This window comes from Dermochelys coriacea, chromosome 12, assembly GCF_009764565.3.
Source record: "Dermochelys coriacea isolate rDerCor1 chromosome 12, rDerCor1.pri.v4, whole genome shotgun sequence".
Lineage (NCBI taxonomy): Eukaryota > Metazoa > Chordata > Testudines > Dermochelyidae > Dermochelys > Dermochelys coriacea.
Window position 1 is genome coordinate 16,695,566 of NC_050079.1, and position 11,800 is coordinate 16,707,365.

At 44.3% G+C, this 11,800-nt stretch overlaps 1 protein-coding gene across 3 annotated transcripts in view; it reads right to left on the bottom strand.

Moving 5' to 3' along the window:
* ADCY7 (adenylate cyclase 7) overlaps positions 1-4,320 on the bottom strand; it is a 119,282-nt gene extending 114,962 nt beyond the window's left edge. Inside the window, exon 1 of one of the 3 annotated variants that reach the window (XM_043494964.1) lies at positions 4,172-4,320. The gene's annotated coding sequence lies outside the window, so the exon portion shown is untranslated. The remainder of the gene's footprint in view (positions 1-4,171) is intronic. The other 2 variants (XM_038368412.2, XM_043494963.1) reach the window with 2 other exon arrangements.
* Between the last annotated feature and the right edge of the window lie 7,480 nt (positions 4,321-11,800).

Consider the following 11,800-nt stretch of genomic DNA (forward strand, 5'->3'; position numbering starts at 1 on the left):
AAATACGATGAAGGCAACACTATCTCCTATAAATGTAACCAGACTTGTTTGTCTTAGCGATTGGCTGCACAGGAAGTAGGACTGAGTGGACTTGTAGGAGCTAAAGTTTTACATTGTTTTGTTTTTGAGTGCAGTTATGTAAAAAAAAAAATCTACATTTGTAAGTTGTGCTTTCATGACAAAGAAATTGCACTACAGTACTTGTATGAGATGAACTGAAAAATATTATTTCTTTTGTTTATCATTTTACAGTGAAAATATTTGTAATAAGAATATAAAGTGAGCACTGTACACTTTGTATTCTGCATTGTAATTGAAATCCAATGTATTTGAAAATGTTGTAAAACATCCAAAATATTTAATAAATTTCAATTGGTATTCTATTGTTTAATAGTGCAATTAAAACTGGAAATAATCATGATTACTTTTTTTTGAGTTAATCGGGTGACTTAACTGCAATCAATCAGCAGCCCTATTAGGAACGATTTTAAAAATGCAATGGCTGTTTTACAAGAATGCCCACAGATCCTGATTTCTATCATCAGTAGCCTCTGGCATGCTACATGACATACAGTGGTAACCATTAAAAGTTAACATGAACCTACTACGCCCAGACAGTGGCATTCTGCATATCACTTATTTTCTATTCTGAGTACAATGGAAAATTGCAGTATCACACATGGTGATTGTTGGCCCCTCTTGACTTTAATGGCAACCATTGCAAAGTAAGTATCTTCAAAAACTAACCATTTGTGTCACCACACACACAAAGTGTAATCCATCCTGGGTTTTAACAGAAGACATCATACCAATCTAATCTTATGATTAAAGGAGATGGAAAGAGCAAATAAAAAGTTCATAAGCCAATACTCTTAGACCAGGATGCCTTAAATAAAAGTCATTTTGATTTTGGACATAATTTAAGCCTCTTAGAAAGTTTCTTTTCTTTTTCACAGTATTTGTTATTAAAACATAAATAAGAATATTACCATATTGTCAGTGTCTACCTATCTTCAAAAAGATATTTTATTACAATAGCTGTAGATTTTCTAAATTTGTATCTTGGTGCTGGCCTTAAGTGCATATCCCCTCTTTAGAGTACACTTCAGTATTTTGAACTACAGAACAGGGTATTAAGACTGCTAGTCTGTGTGTGTACACACAATAAAACCTTTGGTTATTTCTCTTTCTAATCAATTATCTTCAAAAATGCTTGCTCATCTTCCAGTGTCCCTGTTACAGGAAAAAACAGTGTCCTGTCTTGTAGTGAATCATAATCACAAAAAGAAAAGGAGTACTTGTGGCACCTTAGAGACTAACAAATTTATTAGAGCATAAGCTTTCGTGAGCTACAGCTCACTTCATCGGATGCATCCGATGAAGTGAGCTGTAGCTCACGAAAGCTTATGCTCTAATAAATTTGTTAGTCTCTAAGGTGCCACAAGTACTCCTTTTCTTTTTGCAAATACAGACTAACACGGCTGCTACTCTGAAAATAATCACAAAACACTGTCTAAATGTTTTTAATATTTACAACTCACTAGAAAACAGCAGATTCTTCCTTACCGAGGCAAATTCAAATCCCGTAGTTAGTATTTATTTTAAAACAGTTCAAAATTGCTTTCAAATGTATTTTCTAATTGTCAGCACTCCTGTTGACCAAGTCCTGGTTTCTTCAACAGATTCTAAATTACTTCCAAAGACCATCGAGTTGTAGAGAGATCTACTTATGAAATAAGCATTAGGCTTGATAGATTTTGGAGAGATCCCTGTCTTCAGTATTAACTATTTGACAATATGACATTACAAAATGTTGTACTTGATTTATCTCAAACAAATAAAAAGTACCAATAATTGAGTTTGATTGCCATGGTAAAATTTTGGAATGTTTTTAGCCGGTTATTAAGCTGAAGTCACATACATCTCCAAAGTGTAAAACTTTCCCACTGAAATTAGAAGTGAATCACAGATGTATGATTCTCTTGGCCTACCAAACATTGACTAATCTCTTGAGAAATGTTTGCAAGTTTTCTCTCTGATTTCCTAATACCCCTTTCAATGATGTGTCAGGCCACATTATGTAGAAATATTAGAAAAAGGCACCCAAAACACTCCACTACTGTTAAGACAGCTTCCTGGCTTCATGTTGTTCTGCTGTGCAAAAGACAAGGCCAGTAAGTTATGTTTTCAATCATCTGGCTTATGTAATCAAGGAACAATCATCCACCCCTGAGTTTACCAGATTTCTTCACATCTACAAGCGCAGGGCATTTTTATTATCAGAAGCTGCAATAGCTTGTAAAATGTAATTAGTGGTATCTCCCCTCATGACAACTGCTTTTAATGGAAAATCATGTATACCTTCAATGAGTCAACATTAACTAAGGCCCTGATCCTGTCAAGATTTACACAGCTGTTTAGCTCCACACACTGCAAGCAGTTTCAATAGAACTACTCACAATACAATCAAGTTAAGCACATGTGTAAGTCTTTGCAGAAAGTAGTCTGTAGAACTACCTGCCATAGATTTCAATATCTCCATTTAGTTAACATAAACCTCTTACAAACACACATTGATCAGGACCAAAAGGTTCTATATCTTCAGTGTTTTATTAGAACTTCCTGACCCAAGTAAGATTTACCAGCTAAACCATAACTTCTGCTCTCAGATGCTGAGATAATATTGTTTGTCTGCTGCTGTCCTCTTCTACAGAGAAAGGCCCATCAATCACTGATTATGGATTGAGAATTTCTAACATAAAGAAAATATTTAAACATGCAGGACAACTTCTGCTCTCCAGTATCCACATAAAACTCTCAGTGACTTCAATGGGAGTTGTGCATGCATATTGAAACGTATGATCTGGCTCACTCCATTTTTCTGTTCTCAGACATGCTTCGCCACATATTTTTGTCACAATTGGTTTTACTATAATTTGCTAACATCAAGTGCATCAACTTCAGAAACAGGTTCTGGCAAGTCTTACATCATCTCTATTCAGATTCCTTGGGTGCAGTTTGTTTGCTATTTGTCATATGGTGAGACATCGTGATTCACTAATTTCCATGTGTGCCCGAGTTACTTTAAAGCTATAATGACAGGTTTCAGAGTAGCAGCCGTGTTAGTCTGTATTCGCAAAAAGAAAAGGAGGACTTGTGGCACCTTAGAGACTAACCAATTTATTAGAGCATAAGCTTTCGTGAGCTACAGCTCACTTCATCGGATGCATTTGGTGGAAAAAAAAAAACTTAAGTGAGCTGTAGCTCACGAAAGCTTATGCTCTAATAAATTGGTTAGTCTCTAAGGTGCCACAAGTCCTCCTTTTCTTTTAAAGCTATAAGTTGTTTTAAAATATTTTATATTTCAGTCATTACCACTTTTAGAACTTTGTATGAAATTCAAAGGGATTCTGACCTAGGTCAGCTCAGAGTCTCATTTCTAAAGCCTTGATCCTACAAACACTTACACACTCGCTTATCTTTACTCCCATTGAGGGAGTACTCAGCATAGTAAAATTAAGCCTGGGTGTGTTTGGAGAACCCGGGCGTAGAACCGCAGAACTTGTCTTCAACGCTGGGGGAACAGGAGAATGGAAGAGACTAGACGGATACACACGCCGCTGTCGCAAACTGAACTTGCTTTAGGAAGAGGCTGACTTTCAGTCCAATTAGCAACTCGCCCTATTCCCCCAAAGTAACTTCTATTCCCCAGGATGAGTTCAGGAGCAGATCGTACACCGGGGAGGGGGGCAGGTAAAGCAGAGGAAACACACAGCTCCGAGCGCCGCTTAGCTGGCAGAGGATAACAAAGACCCTTTCGCCTTCCCTTTCAGCGGCTCCAGCCGGCGGTGCTACAAACCCCTTCCCAGGGCTGGCCCAACCGAGCGATCCGTGGCCAGGAGCCGGCTTGCGCACCAGCAGCGGGGCGCTGTGAAAGGGCAGGTCCCCCCGGGGCAGCTCCCGGGGAGCGGGGCCAGGCGCTTGAGGACGCGAGCGTCGCTGCCTGCCCCGGAGCCCGCGCTCCGCTCCCTTGCCCGCGCCCACGAAAGCGGCGGGGCGCTGCCGCCCGGCGAGCCCGGCCCGCCCGCGCGGAGCCCCGCGGCGGCTGGAGGGGAGCGGGGCGCCTCGGCGGGCTGCGCTGCCCGGGGGCCCCTTCCCGCCGGCCACTCACCTGCAGCGGGTCGCGCCTCCCGTCTGGCTCCTGGGCTAGCCGGGGCGGAAAGGCGCCGCGAGCTCGCTGCCCCCTAGCGGCGCCGCCGCCGCCCAGGTGAGCGCGGCGCGGGCCGGGCCGGGCCGGGCCGGGCCGGGCGGAGGGGCTCGCTCCCGGGGGCGGGGCCGGGGCCGTGCGAAGAGCCGCCGGAGTCCCGGGCGCTGGAGGAGACGGGGGAACCGGCAGGGGTGCGGGGAACGGCGGCAGCCCCAGGGGCGGGCTGGGAGCCTGCTACGGGGGGGGGACGGAGGTCCCCGGAGCGGCCTCCTTCGAGGCATTGCTCCTAGCAACCTCGGGCTCACCCCCCCGGGGCCCGCTTGTCCCGGGCCGGCCCCGGCTGCTTCCGCGAGTGCCAGTCGCGGGACAGCCAGACGCCTGACACTGACAAATGGCCCTGCCCGCCGCGGGGGCGCCAGCCCGGGCCCCGCAGGCTGCGGGAGACGCTGGCTCCTGGGTAGAGACGTCTCCCGCTCCCCCGGGCTGCGCGCGGGCGCGCGGGCGGGCTCCCGCCCCGGTCTCCTGTCCGTGGCCGGCTCTGGAAGCCTGCGGCGTTCCTGGTCTGCGGCGGGCGGGCTGCGCGTGCTGTGAAACAGCCCCTGCGTCGTCGGCTCCGGGCTGCTTTGCAGTTCCACCCCCGGGCCTCTGTTCATGGGGGTATGGAGCGAGCAGGGCCACCCCATCCATCGCCTCCAGGCCATTCCCTTTCCCGGGTACCTTTAGCGTAGCTTCCTTTTATTCGCTGCCTTCAGAACCTAAACAATCCCCTGTAGCTTTCCCAGGCTTCCAGTCGCGTTTGTCGCTCGTCTTTGAATCCCCTCTGGTGCTGCTAAAAGAAAAGGAGGACTTGTGGCACCTTAGAGACTAACACATTTATTAGAGCATAAGCTTTCGTGAGCTACAGCTCACTTCATCGGATGCATTTCCTTTTGGACATAGGGTTGCCAGAACTGAGCACAGCGTTCCCTGGATTTATATGGGGTAGTCTGTTTCAGCTCTATTTACTATCCCATCCCTTATGCAGCCAAACGCTTTGTTTTCTGTTTTGATTTGCATCACTTCTAACAACACATAAAGCTAGAAGTGCCTTCATGCTGCCCCCCCCCCCCTCCGCACACACTCTGTTCCCCTGCCCCCACCCCGAGTGTATGAAACACAGGCTCCTTTATCTACAGACCTTTGCAACCTGCTCTCGCTCTCCTGTTTCTGCAGACTCTTCTACTGGGGCTGATAAGATATATAATTTCATCAACTTGGGCTTCTCAAAACCTCCTTTGTTATTACAGAAGTCAGCTGGCTCAGGAAACATGCCTAAAGTCACAGAAATTAGAGGTGGAAACAGTAACACGGCCCCTTTCTAGTGATAGCCAGCTGAGGGTCTCGAGCATTTTACCAGTAAATTAGATGACACCCTTGGTAAAACACTGAATATTTTGTTCTCCCCTTTTACAGCTGGGAAAACAAAGGACTAATGCTGTCCAGAGCTGGGCACATTCACTCCCACTGAATACAGGGCTCACACCCTGAAAGCACAGAGACTTTACAGCCAATGTTTTCAAAACTGGCCACTGATTGTGCGTGCCCAGACTCTGTGGTGCTCACTTTTTCAGCAGTGCTAAGTACCCACAGCTCCCATTGGTTTCAGCTGGAGGAAGATGCACAGTGACTTTGAAATAAGCTCAAGTAGAATAATTAACTTTAAAGGGGAGTGAAAATGCAGCCCTTAGAGATTTGCTCGAGTCCACACAGTGAGTCTGTGTGGGAGCGGGGAACAAAACCCTGAAAAAGGACATATTCCTTTGATCCCTTACCAATCTAATATTGCTCCACAAACTGTAAATGTTTCTGGATTTCTTTTAAATTAACAAACTCCCTGCGCCTGGACATCATAGCAGTCCAGGGAAGATTCCCCCAAAAGAAAGGTACGTATTTTACAGTGAAAATAAAAAAGGGCACTGGGCACCAGGAAGTGCCATGTGATTGCACAATAACAAATGTGACTCTTCATATACCATCTTCCTCTGTATAGTCTGAGGGTATTGGGCTTACAAAAGTGACAGGTAGGTTACTAAAAAGAAAAGGAGTACTTGTGGCACCTTAGAGACTAACAAATTTATTAGAGCATAAGCTTTCGTGAGCTACAGCTCACTTCATTGGATGCATCAAGTGAGCTGTAGCTCACGAAAGCTTATGCTCTAATAAATTTGTTAGTCTCTAAGGTGCCACAAGTACTCCTTTTCTTTTTGCAAATACAGACTAACATGGCTGCTACTCTGAAACCTGTCATTAAGGTAGGTTACTGTTCATGTTAGCCTCTGGGGCCCTTGTGCAGGGTGAGCAGATGTCCTGATATTAGGGGCTTTGTCTTAGAGAGGCAACTATAACCCACCAAAAAAAATAAAATAAAATGTGACCAGATTTTTCATCTTGCTATTTGGTCACCCTACCCTTGTGCAACGCAATGAAGGATCATAGAAATAAACCTTTCTAAATTGGGCTTTTTATTTCTTTTCATGATTTTTTTCCATTTTTTTGAAACAATATTGATTTCTAGGGACTCTTTTCATTTTGTCTTGCATAGGGCTAATCATGTTGCCTGTGCTTTACAAGTAATAAAATAATAGTTATACTGCGTTGTTAATCTCCAGTATAAGGCCTGATCCATAGCCCATTGAAATCAATGGGCCACCTCCTTGGAAACCGACAGGCAGCCAGTGCAGACAATTGATGCGCTGACATGTGCTCTGTAAAATATACCTCCTATCAAGTGACTGCCACATTCTGCAACAGCTGTGAATTGATTTAAGGAGTAGCCCTGCTTGGAGCATATTGTAGCAACCTAAACTTGAAGTGACAGAGCATGAATGGCTTGAAGTCAGCATTGGAGAGAAAGGGTTACAACACCCTGATTAGATGCAGAAGGGAAAAAGCAGCTCTAGTAACTACTGCTATGCAATAGACTCCAATCTGCTGTTAGACAAACTTTTGGTGCCTAAAATGCAAACTCAAGTGACTAATTGTGGGCAGACATTCTTGATAAGAGAGAGTGACAATCTTTGCCACGTCCCATTTGCTTCTCTTAATCTACCATCCCTTCAGTCTTTGGACTGAGCCTCAGCCAGTATGGTTTTGCCAGTCCCCAGTTTCCTCCAGACACTTGAGAATGGTGTTCAAATGCACTCTCTGAATCAGACAAAATGAAGAAATAGAGCAAGTATCATCAGTATATTGAAAGCACTTTAAACCATGCCTCCTCACTAACCATTCTAGTAGTTCCCTATATAAACTTTGAAGAGGAGGGGTGAAAGGTGGAATCCTTCATAAGACTCTCATGATGAGAGCCATCCATGTGGAATAGCAATTTAGCTAAACCTATCCTCTGGGATCTCTCTGAGAGATTAGAACAAGTCACCAGGGTGGGTTATGATGTAATCAGAGCCTACTTTCCTATTTTAGTAGCCAAAGGAGTGCTTGTTCACTCACAAGGCTTTTATGCAAGTGTCCAGTCAGTGGGCACTATTTTGGTGCTCCAGTGGATTTTGCAGCCCTAATTAGCTAGACTTTGGACATCTAGTAACTGACTCAGAACAAGGCTGGCTCTGCCATACTGCGAGTCTTTCCACTGATTTCGCTGGGCATTGGATCAGACCCTTAGGGGGCATACAGAGTAGCAAAATATTAGCTATCTCAAAATATTTACTAGTCAGGAGTGATTGCTCTCAGACTGTGAAAAGTGGATACTTGTGAGTTTGCCTAAGGCAGCGGAAAAGGTATAGACAACCCCCCGCCCCGGCCTCCCGCCAGAGATAAGACGAAAACCACAAAACACAGTGGGACTTGTTAAACCATAAAAACAACAAGGAGTCTGGTGGCACCTTAAAGACTAACAGATTTATTTGAGCATAAGCTTTTCTGGGTTAAAACTCCACTTCTTCAGAAGTTTTTACCCACGAAAGCTTATGCTCAAATAAATCTGTTAGTCTTTAAGGTGCCACCGGACTCCTTGTTGTTTTTGTGGATACATACTAACACGGCTACCCCCTGATACTTGTTAAACCATGTTAGTAAGGTGAAATTGTACTTGTGGTGCATAATAAGGTATCTTTTCTGTTTATGCCTCCCACGCTGCAGAAGTTGGGCTTTTCAGTAGTGCATTGAAAAGTACACTTGATGTTAGCCAGCAGATAAAAGTACTGTAGGCCAGTATCATGTATCTGAACTTATCATCAAAAGTATGAATCTGCTAATACAAAACTCACATACCACACACACAACATTTTGGCTGAATTCTCTGAGTCTCATTGAAGAGTTGGTGGGCAAATAAAGAGTCAGGGATTTTCTGAGGCTGCCCAATGATTAAAACATTTCTGGAATTAAATTAGTCTTGGAAAGAAATTATGATCCACTTTTACCTATTTAGGAAATATTAAAAAGGATATAGAGGCGAAAGTGATTATGTGATGTAAGCACAGGAGTGGGCATCAATAAGCTTGGTTATATTCCCAGCTCTTCTACAGTTTTCATTTGCAAGCTGAGGTAAGTCACTTAACCTTGCTGTATCTTGCTTCCCCATTTTTAAAATGAGATTAATTATACTTCCATACATCATGTTGAAAAAGCTTTAGAAAAAGATTAAAACCTTCAGACAGAAGGAGCTATATAAGGGCACAGTATTATTCAATAACAACAAAAAATATCAATTTTATAGTCTCCTGGTCACTGCAAGGGAAAAATAAAATCTCACAGGGAAGATGTTGTTAAAAAGAACTCCTTTCTTTTACTGAAACTTGGATTAGATTACAAGATTAAAGAAATGCAGGAAATGGAAAGTATACTGCTGTGCTGAGATCATAGGTGGCCTTATTTCAGAACAGATGGACTTCATTTACCTCTTTAACAAAATTCTGAGGCACTTGAGAGTGGACAGACTATTCAGTAAAAAGAAAAGGAGTACATGTGGCACCTTAGAGACTAACAAATTTATTTGAGCATAAGCTTTTGTGAAGTGAGCTGTAGCTCACGAAAGCTTATGCTCAAATAAATTTGTTAGTCTCTAAGGTGCCACAAGTACTCCTTTTCTTTTTGTGAATACAAACTAACATGGCTGCTACTCTGAAACCTGTCATTATGCAAGACTATTCAGTGCCATATATACATATGTATAAATACGTCTTTATACACCATCGTAAACTAAGATCTAAATGCCCTGTACTTGCCAATGCAATCAATATAGTGTTGTCTTTGAGTAGTTCTATCATTAGTACTAAACCATTCTATAAACAAAAACAATATATACATAACTGTTGAGTGTGGCTACTGCTAGTTTCCATAACAAAGTATGCTAGCCAGACACATCTGACAAATATAAAAGGGGAAATGCTAAACATGGAGTCATGTTAGTTAATATGCAAACGCTATTTTGTTGTAGATGTTACTGTGAGATTGTCCCCTCATGCTTTTTTTTTCTGCTTGTTTATTGTTGCTGACTTATCTTCCAGGCAAAGGTCACTATACTTGACGTACATTTAGGGCTTGATTTTCAAATGGCAACATTCTGCCAATTTTAGTGGTTGGCACCTCGTGATGAGTAGAGTTACCAGATTTGCTTGTTACTTTGGGGTACGCTCATTTAGTAGGGTTACTCTTCATGGGGGGGGTGTCTGTAATTCTATCAGTGTACTGCTTGTGTCACTTGTGTTTTCATACTGAGTTCTACTTCTCCCTTCTGCAAGGTCCCTCCCAATGGAACTATCCTGCAGGGTCCTCCAGCCCCAGAATCAGATGAACACACACACACCAAGGGTGAAAGTAACTCGAAGACTTACCATTATGGGGCCCGGCTCCAGCCCCCGGAAGGGACGGGGCCTTGGGTGGGAGGGGCAGGGCTGGGGGCCTGAGCAACCTCCAGCCAGCCCTTCCACGCCGCCTGGCCTGCGCCGCCCGGGGCTCCAGTGGCGATTTAAAGGCCTGGGGCTCCAGCCACTGCCTCAGTAGCGGCAGCGGCGTCCACAGCCCTGGGCCCTTTTAAATCACCGGCCCCCAGGGAAGCTGCTCCCGTTGCCCCCCCATTGGCAGCTGGGGGGGGCAAAAGGACCCTGCTTTAAGGAGCCTGCTTAAAGCATTGCCATGGCAGCGCTTTAACGTTGCTGCCCCTTTTGCCTCCCCCATTGGTGGCCCTGCCAGTAGGGTCTGTACCTACAGGGCCACCAACGGGCGAGGCAGGGAGCAGCACTTTAATGTGGGCTGCGTATGGTCTGTCCCAGCTCACTTTCATCCCTGACACACACACACACAATAACAGAGCACGTCTGAGCTGACTGGGTCAATCAGCACTTTCAAGCTGCCACCCTTACATGCCCCTGGACTCAGCAGGCTGGGTCGAGCAGCACTTCCAAGCTGCCACCCTCCTATGCCACGGGTTCAGCATGTCCCTATCCCCACTTTCACGTTACACTTGTTCTGGTAGTAACCCACTGGATGAGAAACCCCACAAGATTTTTGGCAGCTACAGGGGTCTTTAGCTTAAGTAAGAGGAGCGTTGCTGCAGAGCAAATGGGGAAGCCAGAGAGAGGGAGGGAGAGAAGCAACCAGCTTAACCATAAAAGTTATTTATTGCCAGGTGTGACGTTATTGACATGAACCGTATAGATCATTGTTGCAACCAAGATCCTGTAGTGGCACCAAATGTTGTATAAAGGGGTAAAATAGGTGTCTAAGACAAGGTTATGGTTTGCTGGTTATGATTATGCTATCTGTATGCATGTATCATTTTTGTATTTAAAGTTATACGTATTGGCTCTGTACTGTCTGTATTTCAAACTTGTGCTATGCTTCTGAGTGACACCCCAGACAATTTGGTATCAGCACGGCCTAGCCTGCTTGATGGCCCATTAAGGACCATCAGCTATACAATTGACCCATTGAGAGAAGACAGATACACCTTTGTAACTCAGCAAGGCATGCAGGGATATGCTTATGGACAAAACTCTAAGGTTTTTCTATGCCATGTGCTGGATAGCTTGTCTTTGGGACAAAGAAAGCAGAGGCCACATGGCAAGAGACTATAAAAGGCTGCTGTATCTCCTCCATCTTGTCTTCAGTCCTGCTTCTGACCTCTGGAGGAATCTTGCTCCAAAGTGAAGCTCTGAACAAAAAACTGAATGACCCATCCCAGCTGTGGATGTACTCCAGAGACTTGATTTGAAGGAGTTTATTCCATCACTGCTACAAGCCTGAACCAAGAACTTTGCCATTACTGTATGTAATTGATTCTATTTAACCAATTCTAGCTCTCATCTATATCTTTTCTCTTTTATGAATAAACCTTTAGATTTTAAAGGATCGGCAACAGCGTGATTTGTGGGTAAGATCTGACTTGTATATTGGCCTGGGACTTGGTCCTTTGGGATCGGAAAAATCTTTTTTCTTTTACTGGGGTATTGGTTTTCATAACCATTCGTCTCCATAACGAGTCGCACTGGTGATGATACTGGGAAACTAGAGTGTCTAAGGGAATTACTTGTACGACTTATGGTTAGCTGGTGTGCTAAAACCAAAGTCCCCTCTGTCTGGCTGGTTTGGTGTGCCTTAGAA